General features: G+C 45.1%; 1 protein-coding gene across 3 annotated transcripts in view; it reads right to left on the bottom strand.

Moving 5' to 3' along the window:
• Nucleotides 1–12851, bottom strand: part of LOC128878228 (uncharacterized) — a 217974-nt gene that overhangs the window by 120512 nt on the left and 84611 nt on the right. The window lies entirely within an intron of this gene.

Raw genomic sequence — 12851 nt, 5'->3', positions numbered from 1 at the left:
ACAATTTATGAAAAAGCACACGCATCGCGTTGTACGGCTCTAAACCTGTCTACTCGCGAAAATCCAGCTGTATCAAAATCCTCCCGATGGGATTTTCTAGTAGACAGGGCGCACGCCATATTTGACATAAAATTTTTGCGCGCCGTCACCGAACCCACTCCGACAAGCCTACCTATCATGATTCAACTGCGGATGTTTATAAATATTCATATTTTTACTGATTCAAACAATACATACAAGATAAAGGACGTCTCGAAAGGCAGAGAATACGGCAAGGTTTGAAAATAATTTGTCCGACAAGCGAAAATCGAGCGAGACGTGCATTTCGCATGCTCCGACCCGGAAGTAACATCGGATTAGCACGTATCACCGTGCACGGCTGCTACACAGTTCCGTATCCGCGTTTAAGCACTTTCAATTTCCGCCGAGGGACTACGGGAATAAATATGGCTGCCAGCATTTCGCGAAATGACCAAGCACGGTAATCGCGAGCGCATTGATATTCTGGCTGGCTTTGGACGCGCGCGGTTGTAATATTTCATCTACTCTTGTCCAGAACAAAGAACAGCGTAATTACTGATAGCACTGTTACTTCTTTAATCACGAACAATGCTATGTACTTAAATCGTGAACAACATTTGTTGAATTCTGGTTATGAGACCAGACTCCCTTAACTGAAATAATCCAAGCGCCGAACAAAATTTACAATTTATCGAGTGGGATCCGTGATGTATACCGAATTGCCGAATGGTCTTATCCGTTTTCAGCAATATCTTTCAAATGCACGTTTTATGAGACGATTTGTTTCGCACTCGTTCCACTGTATTTTGCGTTTAAAGCATCGTCTCCACCGAGGGCGGTTTTTCCGCCTCTACGGGTTTCTTGGGACCGATCGTTCGCTCTGTGAATCTTTTACGAACGGACATTACACCTAGTTTTATCTGCAACTCTTCGCGAACGATAGTCAAACAATAATTCCCTCGAATGAAATATTCATACGAAGCGTACGCCGCGAATAACACGGTCGCATTTGCATTACTAGATGGAACAGGAAATAAAAGCTTCGACCTATTCAAAATTTGGTAAACCAAATGCGTGATCTACAAACATCGAATTTATTTCAGATCAACGCGTTCTTTTACTGTTCTGTATAATATCCGTCAGTTTTCAATCCGTTACTAAACTATTCATAAAGACCTTGGTATTATAATTCGACCTAGCATTATCGTAGATTCGTTGTAAACCTAGCTCAGATCCGACGTGGACAACCACAGACAAGTATATCTCACGCTAGACGTATGTTAATACGCTAAGAGAAAATCTAGTTTCCCTCCCCGATATAACTCTCGCTTATCGCATACGTGACATAGACTTAACCCTGAATCATCCAACCTCGCTCAAACTCTGACCTCACTCAAACATAATACATCCGCAGCATAGATGAAGCATACATAGCTAAACGCGGGGCGAATTTAGTCGTAATCCAGATATAACAGAGTTTATCCTAGCTTTACTCTACGGCTAACACTGACATAATACAGTATAATCTAGATCTAACATAATCTGACTCATTGTCAGACCCATTCCAAACCTAATCCTATAATCTAGCGCGCAAGCAAGATTAAAATCTTATTACGTTCGAGGTTCGCACCGATTGGAAAAACCAACGGATGACACGGTTCGAAGCGAAAATCTATATTTTATAGGTGAACGTTGAGTAATCTTTTAAAGATCTTGCACAGCGATTTTCAAGATATCGTTTTAAAGATATGATCCAAAGCCATATAATAAAGCCTCGGTCTGATTAAAAACATTCTTCTGTTGTCGATCCGGCTTCAGGACGAGCGGCTCTTGTTTTCTCTGAAGCGTTCCAGTGATGACGCTTCGTAACGCTGAGGAGCCTTTGATCTTTATATTATACTTCGCGAAATTTTTTTGCTTCTGACCCAGTAGAAAGCACCGATACTTCCACTGTCTTTAATATTGAGCAGAAACCTTTGCCAGAAATTGCTGTTACCATAAAGGGAAGCTACTTCTACAGTTTTTAAACCGCAGCATGAATATTTCGGTACGATATATAAAATAAATGGGTTAAACGTTGTTTAACAAGTCTCTTCGATAGACATAGAGGGTACGAATATTTATGGAACTGACTGTATGTCCCCAGAGGTAGCAGATTCGTCATCCCTGGCCTTAGGTCTAGGTTGCACATCCGAACTATACAGTCTTCCCAATCTCGAGACTCGGTACAGAGTTCAATTACCAAGCCCATGTCAAACGAGGAACATCCGGGTCAGGTTCCATTCAATTGTACCGGCAGGTCAGGCCGACGCGACGCCGAGTTACAGAGCTGTTTGTCGATACGTGTAAACGGTCCCCGAGAGCCAGTGGCTGAAGAATGACCGTCGCAGGGGACGATCCTTTAAAGATGGCGGTCGGGCTCGGTTGGGCAAAAAGATCAGGCCTGCAGGCGTTTGGCAAACGAGACCGGCGCGGTAGGAATCGTGGCTGGTACCGCGATCCTCGGACGAGGAAATTGATGGCAAGGACAGAAGTTTAGTGGCCGTCTATATATCTCGCGGAAGGAGCCGGTGCCGGTGGTGCCGCGGCAGGAAAAAGGGTGGGAATGGGTGAATTCTGGAGGAGCAGGCGGAAGAGGTCGCTCTCTCGAGTTCTCGAGGCTTGTAACGTTGGTAACCGAGCCACCGGCTTTCGGGACACGCTGGCGAGATAGAGAGGCGGAAAGGGAGACGACGAAAAGAGGCGAAATGGGGAGGAAAGTCGTGGTCGATGCTCGGTCATCGAGAAAAACTCTACCCCTCTCTTTGCCATTTCACTCGAGCATCTCCACCTCGCTGTTCGCGGTAATCCCAAATGTCTATGGGTGTTCGCGTCCGTGTGCAAAAAAGAAGGAACGTGAAATCAGCCGCTCGTGGAAGGGTCCGGGAGATCTTAAATCGCCGTCGCATGAAATCGTTCTTGAAAGCGCTCGCCATCTCAAGAACCGATCACAATGTAGACAGACGGTCCCGGTGATCCGGCTACCGGTGAATATACATCCACGGTTCTTTCTAGGGTTTGCGTCCGAGCTGCATATTGTTCCATATGCTTCGCGTCTTCGACGAGACGAGCGTTATCCTTCAGACTGCGGATCGCTAAGCCTGGATCCTTTGCAACCCAAGCGATAGTTTCGCTACATATGGCTATAATCTTGAAACTACCGAACCACTGTCACTGTTCACTTTCAAGGAACAACCAATAATCGTATGTTCATACCTGTCCCAATTTTAATAAACTCGCTCCGACATTTATCTCCGTTTGCGTAATTACAACGTAACGCGACGACGCAGCCCTTTTCGCAAATAACGAGGGAAAAAAGACAAACCGCAATGCGTTCGATAATTTGTTTGTCGTGTAATTTGGAGGTTTGCTCTGTTTACAAAAGCACACACGATGTGTATTCATTATTATTTGCACGTGTGATGCGCCGCATTAATACATTTTATGTGTAATTCTTATGGGAAATCGGGCTGTACGGTTTGCAGGAAAATTAGCGATGACTTGTTTGCACGAAAATAAACTCCGCAACGTACGAGAGGATATTTCACGCCGGCGTGACAGATAATGACAAGTACCGTAGCACTTAATAAACCGAAATATTTGTTTAAAATAAAATGACCACGTTTCATTTGATACGCTCGCCAACGCACCTACTGACGATGATCGGAATGCTGCATTTCGTCATTTATTTTACGTGCCGATGCATCGGTAAATTATAAAAAGTTCTCCTATTGTTTGCTTTAAATAAATGACTGGGTAAGAGTAATCATTTAAAATATCGCACGGTGTGCTATGTCGAGCGGTTCGATATGAAATTTAAATATCGAGCTGATCGGATTTCAATTAAAGAAAATACGAACGAAAATGTGTACGAAAGATAGTATCGATGCGGTATTTAAAATTTAATGAAATTCCACCCGTACGAGTATCTCCGACAGTCGGAGTTATTTAACTGCTCACTTTTATTTCCATCGAGTTCAAATGCATGCAGTTTGTCAATAGTAATAGAGTATTCGGGATATACAGATTTTAAATTGCGAATACCGTTTTCTTGTTAATTATTGATCTGTTCAAATTTTATGTAGATCGTATTTGCATTTGGATGCGTGTCCTCCTGGCTTTACAATACAATTTCACGGTTATAGAGTCGTTTAATTCAGAAGTCGGGGGTAAAAAATTAAAACTTGAAGAATATCGATATTAAATACGAGGTTGGAATCGCCATATTTAACACTGTAATTTCCAGCCACAGAAGCTGAAACGTGTTAAATCATATATTTTTCATTTGTCCACGTAAAGTGATCATCGCCCTCCAAAAGCAAATCATCCACTTGGAGGTGTCAATCGTCCACCAGGGAGCGATATAGTCCGCGTTGAGGAAGAATGTTCTAAATGAATTAAACGGTAGCCACCTCGTTCCCAGAAAACCTCCCCCTTTTAGCACATTTCGCCAGACTGGGAACACGCTCGACCGCGACTTATCGTCAAGGATCTTTTATCTTCTTCGACATAACGTAACGGGGACGTTACGACTCTTTTTGTCGGCCTCTCCCGGACATTTCCAAGATAAACCACACGCTGGAGACCGTTGGACGGCGTGTCGTACCTCCTCTTCGAAGGATACGTGTCGACATACACGGTGAGCATGTACCGCGAGAGCCACGGATGGAGAGGAAGAAGGATTTACGAGCACACGGAACCGAAGGAGACCCGGAACCAACCTTACCACGGAATATCCTCCTGCGCAAGGATAGACATACCTAATGCATCGGTCCAGGAAACATCCCGTCCATCGCAGAACTCGCGAGGACCACTGGTTTTAAAGTAGACACACGTTCCAGATTGCTTTCATCGCGACGGAAATTATTTATCTTAACCCTAGTGTCGATAAATAAAAAGTTCACGGTTGGTTGGTACCCCAACCGTTCCATTCTGACACTGCAGAACGAGTTCCCCGAAAGTATCCGCACACCTAAGCGTCAGGACGTGACGTAAACCACACAACTTTGGTAACCAAACGAACCTACCGGAGGGCGAGAATATTCCAACCGAATAAAACCAACAACCCGGTCGCCTTAATCATCGACTCACCAGTTTACCAGCACGCTACTCGAACCGCGACAATACGATCTCCCTTTAAGGAGGATTTCTGTGCAACGTCGTCGGTTAACTCGATGCAATGAAAAAACGAGAAAAAGAAAAAGAAAAACTAGCGGAAAGCCGTCGTATGAAAATTCAATAGCGCCGATTCGAGTGGAGACATCCTGTTCAAGCCGAGAAAGTTGGCTGGAGAGGTGTCGAAGCGTGAGCACCGGCAGCTTGTCGACTTGTAGAGCAGCGATGGATGAAGATCGATCGAGGGAAGGAAGAAGCCAGGGGGGTGGGACCGGTTTGGGGCGGGGGTGGATGTTAGAGGTGGCAGAGTACCGCGTCTTAATAGCGGTCGTACCGTCCTGGCATAGAAAAGGGGATGACGTTCGGGGCTGGGGTAGAATCCAGCCAGCCCCGGTCACGCCAATATTACTTACCACCCCGAGAGAACGATAACTTAATTGATGCACCAACGACGTTACCACTCGTCTTCGTCACGCGGAGTGACTCAATTTTCATAGCAATATTTATATTCAGAGCGGATTGGGAGACTTTACCACGGCTGGAAATTCTTGTTTCATCTTCGAGGATGGGAGTTACTCAATTTGTTTCGATTAACTATCACTGTAGATTATACTAAAATTACAGGCAGTATCGTAAGTGTTCGTACCTTCAATATCTCTTGAAGAAATTTGCCTAAATTACATTATAGGTTTAATGTTACCGAATAAATGTTTCGTTTCATCCGTAATGAAACATTTATTTTGAAAGATCCTATCATCATTATCGATAAACCTACTATTTACTTTGGGCCTTTAATATACATAGAGAATACGAATACTTATGGGACTGACTCTATATCTAGATATTTCTATAAGCAACGTCGTTTAATGTTACCGAATAAATGTTTCGTTTCATCCGTAATGAAACATTTATTTTGAAAGATCCTATCATCATTATCGATAAACCTACTATTTACTTTAGGCCTTTAATATACATAGAGAATACGAATACTTATGGGACTGACTCTATATCTAGATATTTCTATAAGCAACGTCGTGAAATGTAAAAATTAAACCAGTCGAAGATTCTCACCTACCCACTTCTATACGTCACAACGAACTCCTCGAGCCCCAGAGAAACGGTAACGGGGGAACAATAACAAAGCGAAGGGCGGACGCGAGAAAATTATTCGTGACAGGTCTCCCTAACCAGGCGCAGCCCTTCCGCATACACCATAATTTCGTCAAGAGTCGATGCCGCGTCGGGGCTGCTGTATTAGTGTCAAGTGACGTTTTCGTCCCACCGACTGAACAGGCGGAATTATGCACGCGTACGCACCCGTTACATCTCGTCTCGTAACAGGGCGTCGCTGTAGTGTACGCGTCGGCGTCGCGGCGCCGTCACGAATCGCGATAACACGTGGGGTGCCACGACCCCTGCGCAAATCCAATTTCTTCTAATTTCTTCGGGAATTACTACCGCGAAGCGGTTGGTAATCGACGACCGACTTCGCTGCTGCCAGACTATCGCAATGGAATAACGAACGCGCGAAGTCAACGTAGGGGAAGGCCGCTAAACTTGAGCACGCGTGGGGAATTGAATACGTTTTGGAACGATAAGAAATCGGATCAATTGGTCGTGGGGTTGGTTTTGGGCTGATTACAATGTCGGCCAGATTTCGTCTATCAGGGGAGAGGAGAAGCTTTCGACCACGACTCAACTCGAGCTCAAACCCAAATGGAAAGGGAGAAAGTTGAATGCAGTTGCAGCGATACTGTTGCCGGCTCGTGGCGCAGCGGCGGGGTTTGGCGGAGTTACGATGAGTGGCGAGTAGAGTTTCCGGACGAAGAAGACGCACAGGGGATAGGGTCAGGGGTTGATGAACAGTTTGCTTGGCGACGCACGTTGTGGCTGTCGGCTGTCGGAGCCACGCTGCCGCTACATACAAGAGGAAGAGATAAATTAGGGATGGAGGACTCGACTAGGAGAAAGGGAAAGTGGAAGAAGAGAGAACAATGCGAGGAACGAAGGGAAGAAATGGCACAAAGACAGATACAGAGATCTAGGAGGAACACGCAGGGGGAGAGGGTGGTCTCTAAAAGGCTGTCGCGAAATTTATAGATAGAGGGCGATTCCAAAGTTGTGTCACATAATTTGTAACCGTATTCCGCGCCTCGGAACTGAGAAAGAAGTCCTGCTGAACTGTTCAACTACTTAATAGCTCGTGTCGTGAATAATTATCCCTCGCGCGAAAACACGAAGACACGCGAGGACCACACTGTCGTACATTGTCAAGGCTGGCGTTAAAGTTGTTTGTGGTAAGATATTATGGAATATACAGTCAATCCCATAAGTATTCGTACTAAATCATTCTAAATAAATTTGTGTGAAGTTTATTCATGCACATATTTAGATGCCTTCTATTTAAATATTTGTATTCGTCGTAAGATCTTTTGTTTTCGTGTAAAGTCATACTTGCCCAGCTTGATTGGCTTAAGTTAGGCCAGCGCGACGCGTACCACAGGATTAGAGACACCGTAGTTAATAAAAATTACACCGCGGAGGCTGCTCTGCATTATTCATGACTTAGGGGCGCGCCGTGAATACGAACAACTGATTACGCGGGGAAATATTTTGATTATAATGCGATTAATGTTGCTTATCGATTGATTCGCCCCTGCACAGTGCCAGAGGCAATCAGGGAGAAAATTCATAGAAATATAATTTCAAGTATATTCCAATTCACTTGGCTTTATTAAACGACAGAGAACTCGAGAGAAGATGTTTATGTCGAAATAAAATTTGAAAACGAGAAAGTCTGTCGTAAATTACAAATCGAGCGTTACTCTTTTCTCTGCGGAATGTTCCAAGTCCTTTGAAAACGGTAGAAAAAAATCGGAATGAAACATCGCGAGCTCAATTCCTAGGAGCGTTTAATTGTTAACAATTTTTGTGCGTTACACTTCCACCTCGCCATAGGGAAACGGCTTGCAACGGAAGAGAAAAGTTTCCAAATAAAAAATTAACGTTAATTGGTCTACATTGCGGTGTAACTCATTTCAGAGAACATTTCTTCGCGTTTCAGCCGTTTCCACGGATCACGCCATCGACTTTAATGAACGAGCACGACGCGAAACAGACCGTCGTTCCAGTATTTAAAAAATCCACCGCAGAGGAATGGGTATACGAGGGAAGGATGAAAACGTGAAACCGGAAGCAGTCGAGAAATTGAAGCCGCACTCCTACGTCGACAGATTATCGTTAAGACAATTTCGTCGTAATGAGCACCGCCCCATTTGTGTCAACGATAAATGAAACGGTTGAAGAGAAAATAAAACCTTCTCGCAATCTTTTTATCAACTCGAAAAGCGGGGGACGCTCAAACGAGCCTTTTAACAACGTTAATCTGTAACTTCGTGTAACAAGAACCGAGAGATCATTTTATAACATAACTTTGCGAGAATCTTTCTTCTCCTCGTAGCAGAAAACTTTCATGTGCATAATTCTAATAACGTTACCGAGGGTTCCTAGGGTTCGATTTGAAATTTTATCAACAGCTAACACCACGAAAATCATCGGACCGCAAAGTAAAACCGTTTAAAGGAAAGAATCATGCCTGGCGTGTCCGAATGAGAATTCTCCGGCGCTCTGAAAAGTACATCCCCTCCGCCGTTAAATTCTACCTGTCGATGAGCGCTACTTTAAAGGCACAATAACACTAAATTTCCTTCGATTCGGGGACGAGCTTCCCCCGCCGCCATCGCCATTAGCGCAGGGCTGCGATAGTTGGCACGAAAACCCCGGAAAGAAGCCACCGTGCCCCATGAAAACAGATAATCTCCGTTTATCTTGTAATTCTCTGGTAATGCCATTATACCATCCGGCTCGGACCAGGATTCCCCACGTCGCCCGCTTAAATCTTTGTTTTCGTGGCACCGAAGACGAAATGCGCGGGGTTTGCTGGTCGCAAGCGTAATTGAATCGACCACCGTTAAAGGCCGATAAATCTCCGGAAGAAGCTATCCGTGTGCGTCTGTGGGTCGCGCGACAGCTGCGATCTCATCAATCGCCCTTCGAGTCGACCCGCAGACGCGCACACCCGAACCCTCTTCTCCCAGCTATCGTCGATCAATGCTATTTGCACCATTTTCGGGCTTTATCGCGATGGTGACACGTCCAGCATAGCAGGACCAAGAAATATGCGAACGATGCCACGGGACGTGACTCAAATGTTAGAGGGCGGGACTCGCGAAACACAACATTATAGGAAGCGATCGGACAGACGTTCCGAGACGTGTACACCGAGCTCAAGGGGATACGCGTGAGTCTCGATCGAAAGGGGATGCGTTAGTTGAGGACTTTAATCCTTTTTCATCCTAAAATTTTCATACATATCCGAGAAATACCAGACAATTTCAAGCATAGATGTATTATTGTAAACAAAAATGTATCACGTTTCCACTTAACAAGACAAACTATCGTTCGTAAAATCCATCTCCTTTCACGGCAGCGTATCGATCGCAGAGCGTATAATAAGTATCGTTTCCAGCAATTCTCTGGCCACCGATATTTAGAGGAAGCGGGTACCGAGCCGCGGATCGACAGGGCTTAATTAGTGAATTAATTAAACGCCAATGAAACACCGGAGTAATATCTTTCGACCGGGCAGTCCGGTGTCCAGAAAGCCGCATAATGCTCGCGTCCCTGTCTGTCGTTGACGTGGCAAACTGGAGCACGAATAATCGGTGACAATTAAATGGTACAGCGGCTCCCGATCAATTTTCCGGCCTGCGAGTCCGCGGGGGCTGCCTGAGATACCAATTCGCGATGAAACGCGTCGCCAGGCGGCCTCGCGCAACCGTGTTGTCCCCAGGTATACACGTAATTGGCGTCGGTTTGCGCGTGTACACGTGCCCGTGAACCCTAAGTATACTGGCTGAGCGAGTACAGAGTGTTCGAGGTAAATCAGAGTACGGGAAATTCGACGTTGCGACAGGAGTCTGATACGTGATCAAAAAAGTTTTCTAAAGGGAGCTCTAGTAGATTTAACAAGCGTGTTACGCGTTTTTATTCGCAAAGCAATCCGTCGTACGTAGAAAATTGTCAAACATTCCATCGGTTTCACGGGCTACAAGATGGCGTAAGCCCTTACAGGTACTATGATCATTCCCTACCTCGATGGCGAATTAATCGGCGAGCTCGAGCAGCAGATTAGCCGCCGCGAAATGAAACCAAACCACCACATTAGCTGACGCCGATAGTGGGTTAACTGCAACGAAACGGGAAGAGTAATACAAACCGCTGGCGGTCGAAATCTCGTTACACCGTTAATGGGCCACGATTATCTTTGCAATGGAAATTCCGCTGTCTCCAGGATCTCCATATTCGCCGGCATATTGCGGGGTCTCCGTCGCGAGTCGACTCGAACGGGAGTCGGCATTAATTTTACTAGAGCGGCCGCGGCTAGCGGGGACCGGTGGCACAGTCGAAACGATAATTGGCGTTACGCGAGAATTACGATGGACCGAACAATAAACACGCCGTGCATCCACCGATATCCATTTTCAGCGTCGTAACGTTATTAAACGGCTCCACGCAACGGTGTTACTTAACAGTGGTTAGTCAATAATTCGGAGGAGATCATTAGGCGGCAATTATATGGTCGAGCGACTCCGGAGAATAGTCGCTGCTCGGTGGGATCGAACGGTGCACCCCAGTCCTTGTAATGTTAACAATTAACCCCATCCGAACCCTGACGCGGCAATTTAGACAGTAAAAAGCATTTAATACGATTCGATTCTTCTTAAGGGAGCAACTACAGAGCCCTGGACGATGAAATTCAACGAAAGACGATGCTACAAAAATTAAAACGGAATTATCGCGATACGAGCCGTAATTTAGCAGCGCGAAACTGGCACGGTTAATTCGTTATCGGTGTTATTTGCGCGACGGAAACTGAATTATAGAAGAATTCTGACGCTGAGGAGAGTTCGAGAGAGCGCCGGGACCCTTGAACGCGAGCTGCGTGCGATTCTTTTGCACGCTAATTATAGACTGCCACCATTCGCGTGCATGATTATACCTTATTAGCCGACGGGAATTAAAACTCGTCGTGGTGGGGCTCGTGTTCTTGCGTTCCAATGGCGCTGGTACAATAGTCGATGACGGATCTAGATTAATCGAGACCCGAAGTTAGTCGGTTCAATATATTTGTGGATCCGGTAATACTCGTTTCTTTTTATCGCTGCAGATGCTTGACAAAAATTGGTCAATTTGGCAGAGTTCGGATAGCCAATGGAATAGCTTGAAAAAATTGATACAATTTTACAAATATTAACGACACCTATTCCCCTCGCTAATCCGAATGGTCCCATAGTTTCCGATTTAGCAAATACAGTGACGCTATTTTTTGTGTTTTAAATCAGCAATTGGAACGATTCGAGGCAATCCTTTTAACCATTCATTCGTATTAATCGCGCAGCGAATAGTTCATTTGATACACCGCGTAAAACATGCGAGTATTCGTAGTTATGGGAATGAATTATGAAATACCTACGCACGAATACACGTAGAGAACGAATGCGTAAAATCGATAACCGTGGCAAGCGAAACTACGATAATGTAAGAGAGATATCTAATTATGATGTCAGGATCTAATTATGTAACGCGACAACTACTCGACGTGTTCTCGAATAATGGAACACTAATTAAGGAGCTAATCAGTATCATTGAAAAGCGTCAAGTTACTCCGCGCATCAATGCCCGTGCTGCTTCGTCTCGATTCCGCGTAAAATTTATATCGAGGAAACTTAACCAAAAAGATAAAGTTACTGTAATCGATGCTTTCTACAATGTTTACATTTTTCGCTGTATGTTTTTCGTTGAAAACATCCGTGATGTATCTCGCGTGAAAATGCAAGTAAATGGTTTTTTAAAACCTTCGTGGAAGGTTTGGAAGCGGGAAATCGAAGAAGCCTTTTGAAAAAGTCTTCACCTTTTCTCTTAAAGTGAGTAAGCAACCCCTTAATGGATTCGCCCCTCGACGAAGCTGACAAACAAAAAAAAACGTGCCAACATTCGATTGCTGTGGATTTCTTTATTTACTCCCTTTAAAGGACGGCCCGGTGGAAGGACGCACGCGGATCGACTGCTTCATCGTGCTAATATAAAAGGAGCGGCAAGTTTTACGGAAATGGCTTCTTCTACTTTCCCATCTCTCCTGTCCTTAGCCTTTCCACGTGGAACAGGACCGACAGGCAACGGCGGGGAACAATGAACAGGTATGGCAGGGGCTAACAAGTGTCCTGGGAATACCTATTGTTTTTCCCTGGCTGCTACAACCGCCGGCAGCATTAATGCCCCTCATAATAGCAGGAGAAAGGGGGTACGTAATGCGAGCTCGGGCTGCAGACGTCTCTGCGTAATCCTCAGACGGTACGCGTGTGTATGTATGCGTCCTGTGTGTGAGGAACGGAAGCGTATTGCGGCTTTCTTTATGAATTTCACCGCCCGCGAGGCTAATTTCGGGAAATTGGTCGCTCGAAGCAATGGAACACCGCGGGTGCAAATTAAGTAATGAAACTAGTTTTCCTTGAACCGAAGACGAACGTCGTTACAGTAATCGCGAACTCAAAGGAGAACAGATAATGGAGTCAGTAATGTCTCCGATAATGATCACTCCGAAAATTGTTGCTACT

Source organism: Hylaeus volcanicus, chromosome 6 (assembly GCF_026283585.1).
Source record: "Hylaeus volcanicus isolate JK05 chromosome 6, UHH_iyHylVolc1.0_haploid, whole genome shotgun sequence".
In the NCBI taxonomy this organism is placed as follows: Eukaryota; Metazoa; Arthropoda; class Insecta; order Hymenoptera; family Colletidae; genus Hylaeus; species Hylaeus volcanicus.
Note: the sequence above shows the minus strand (reverse complement) of the source record. Positions and strands in the feature narration are given on the sequence as shown.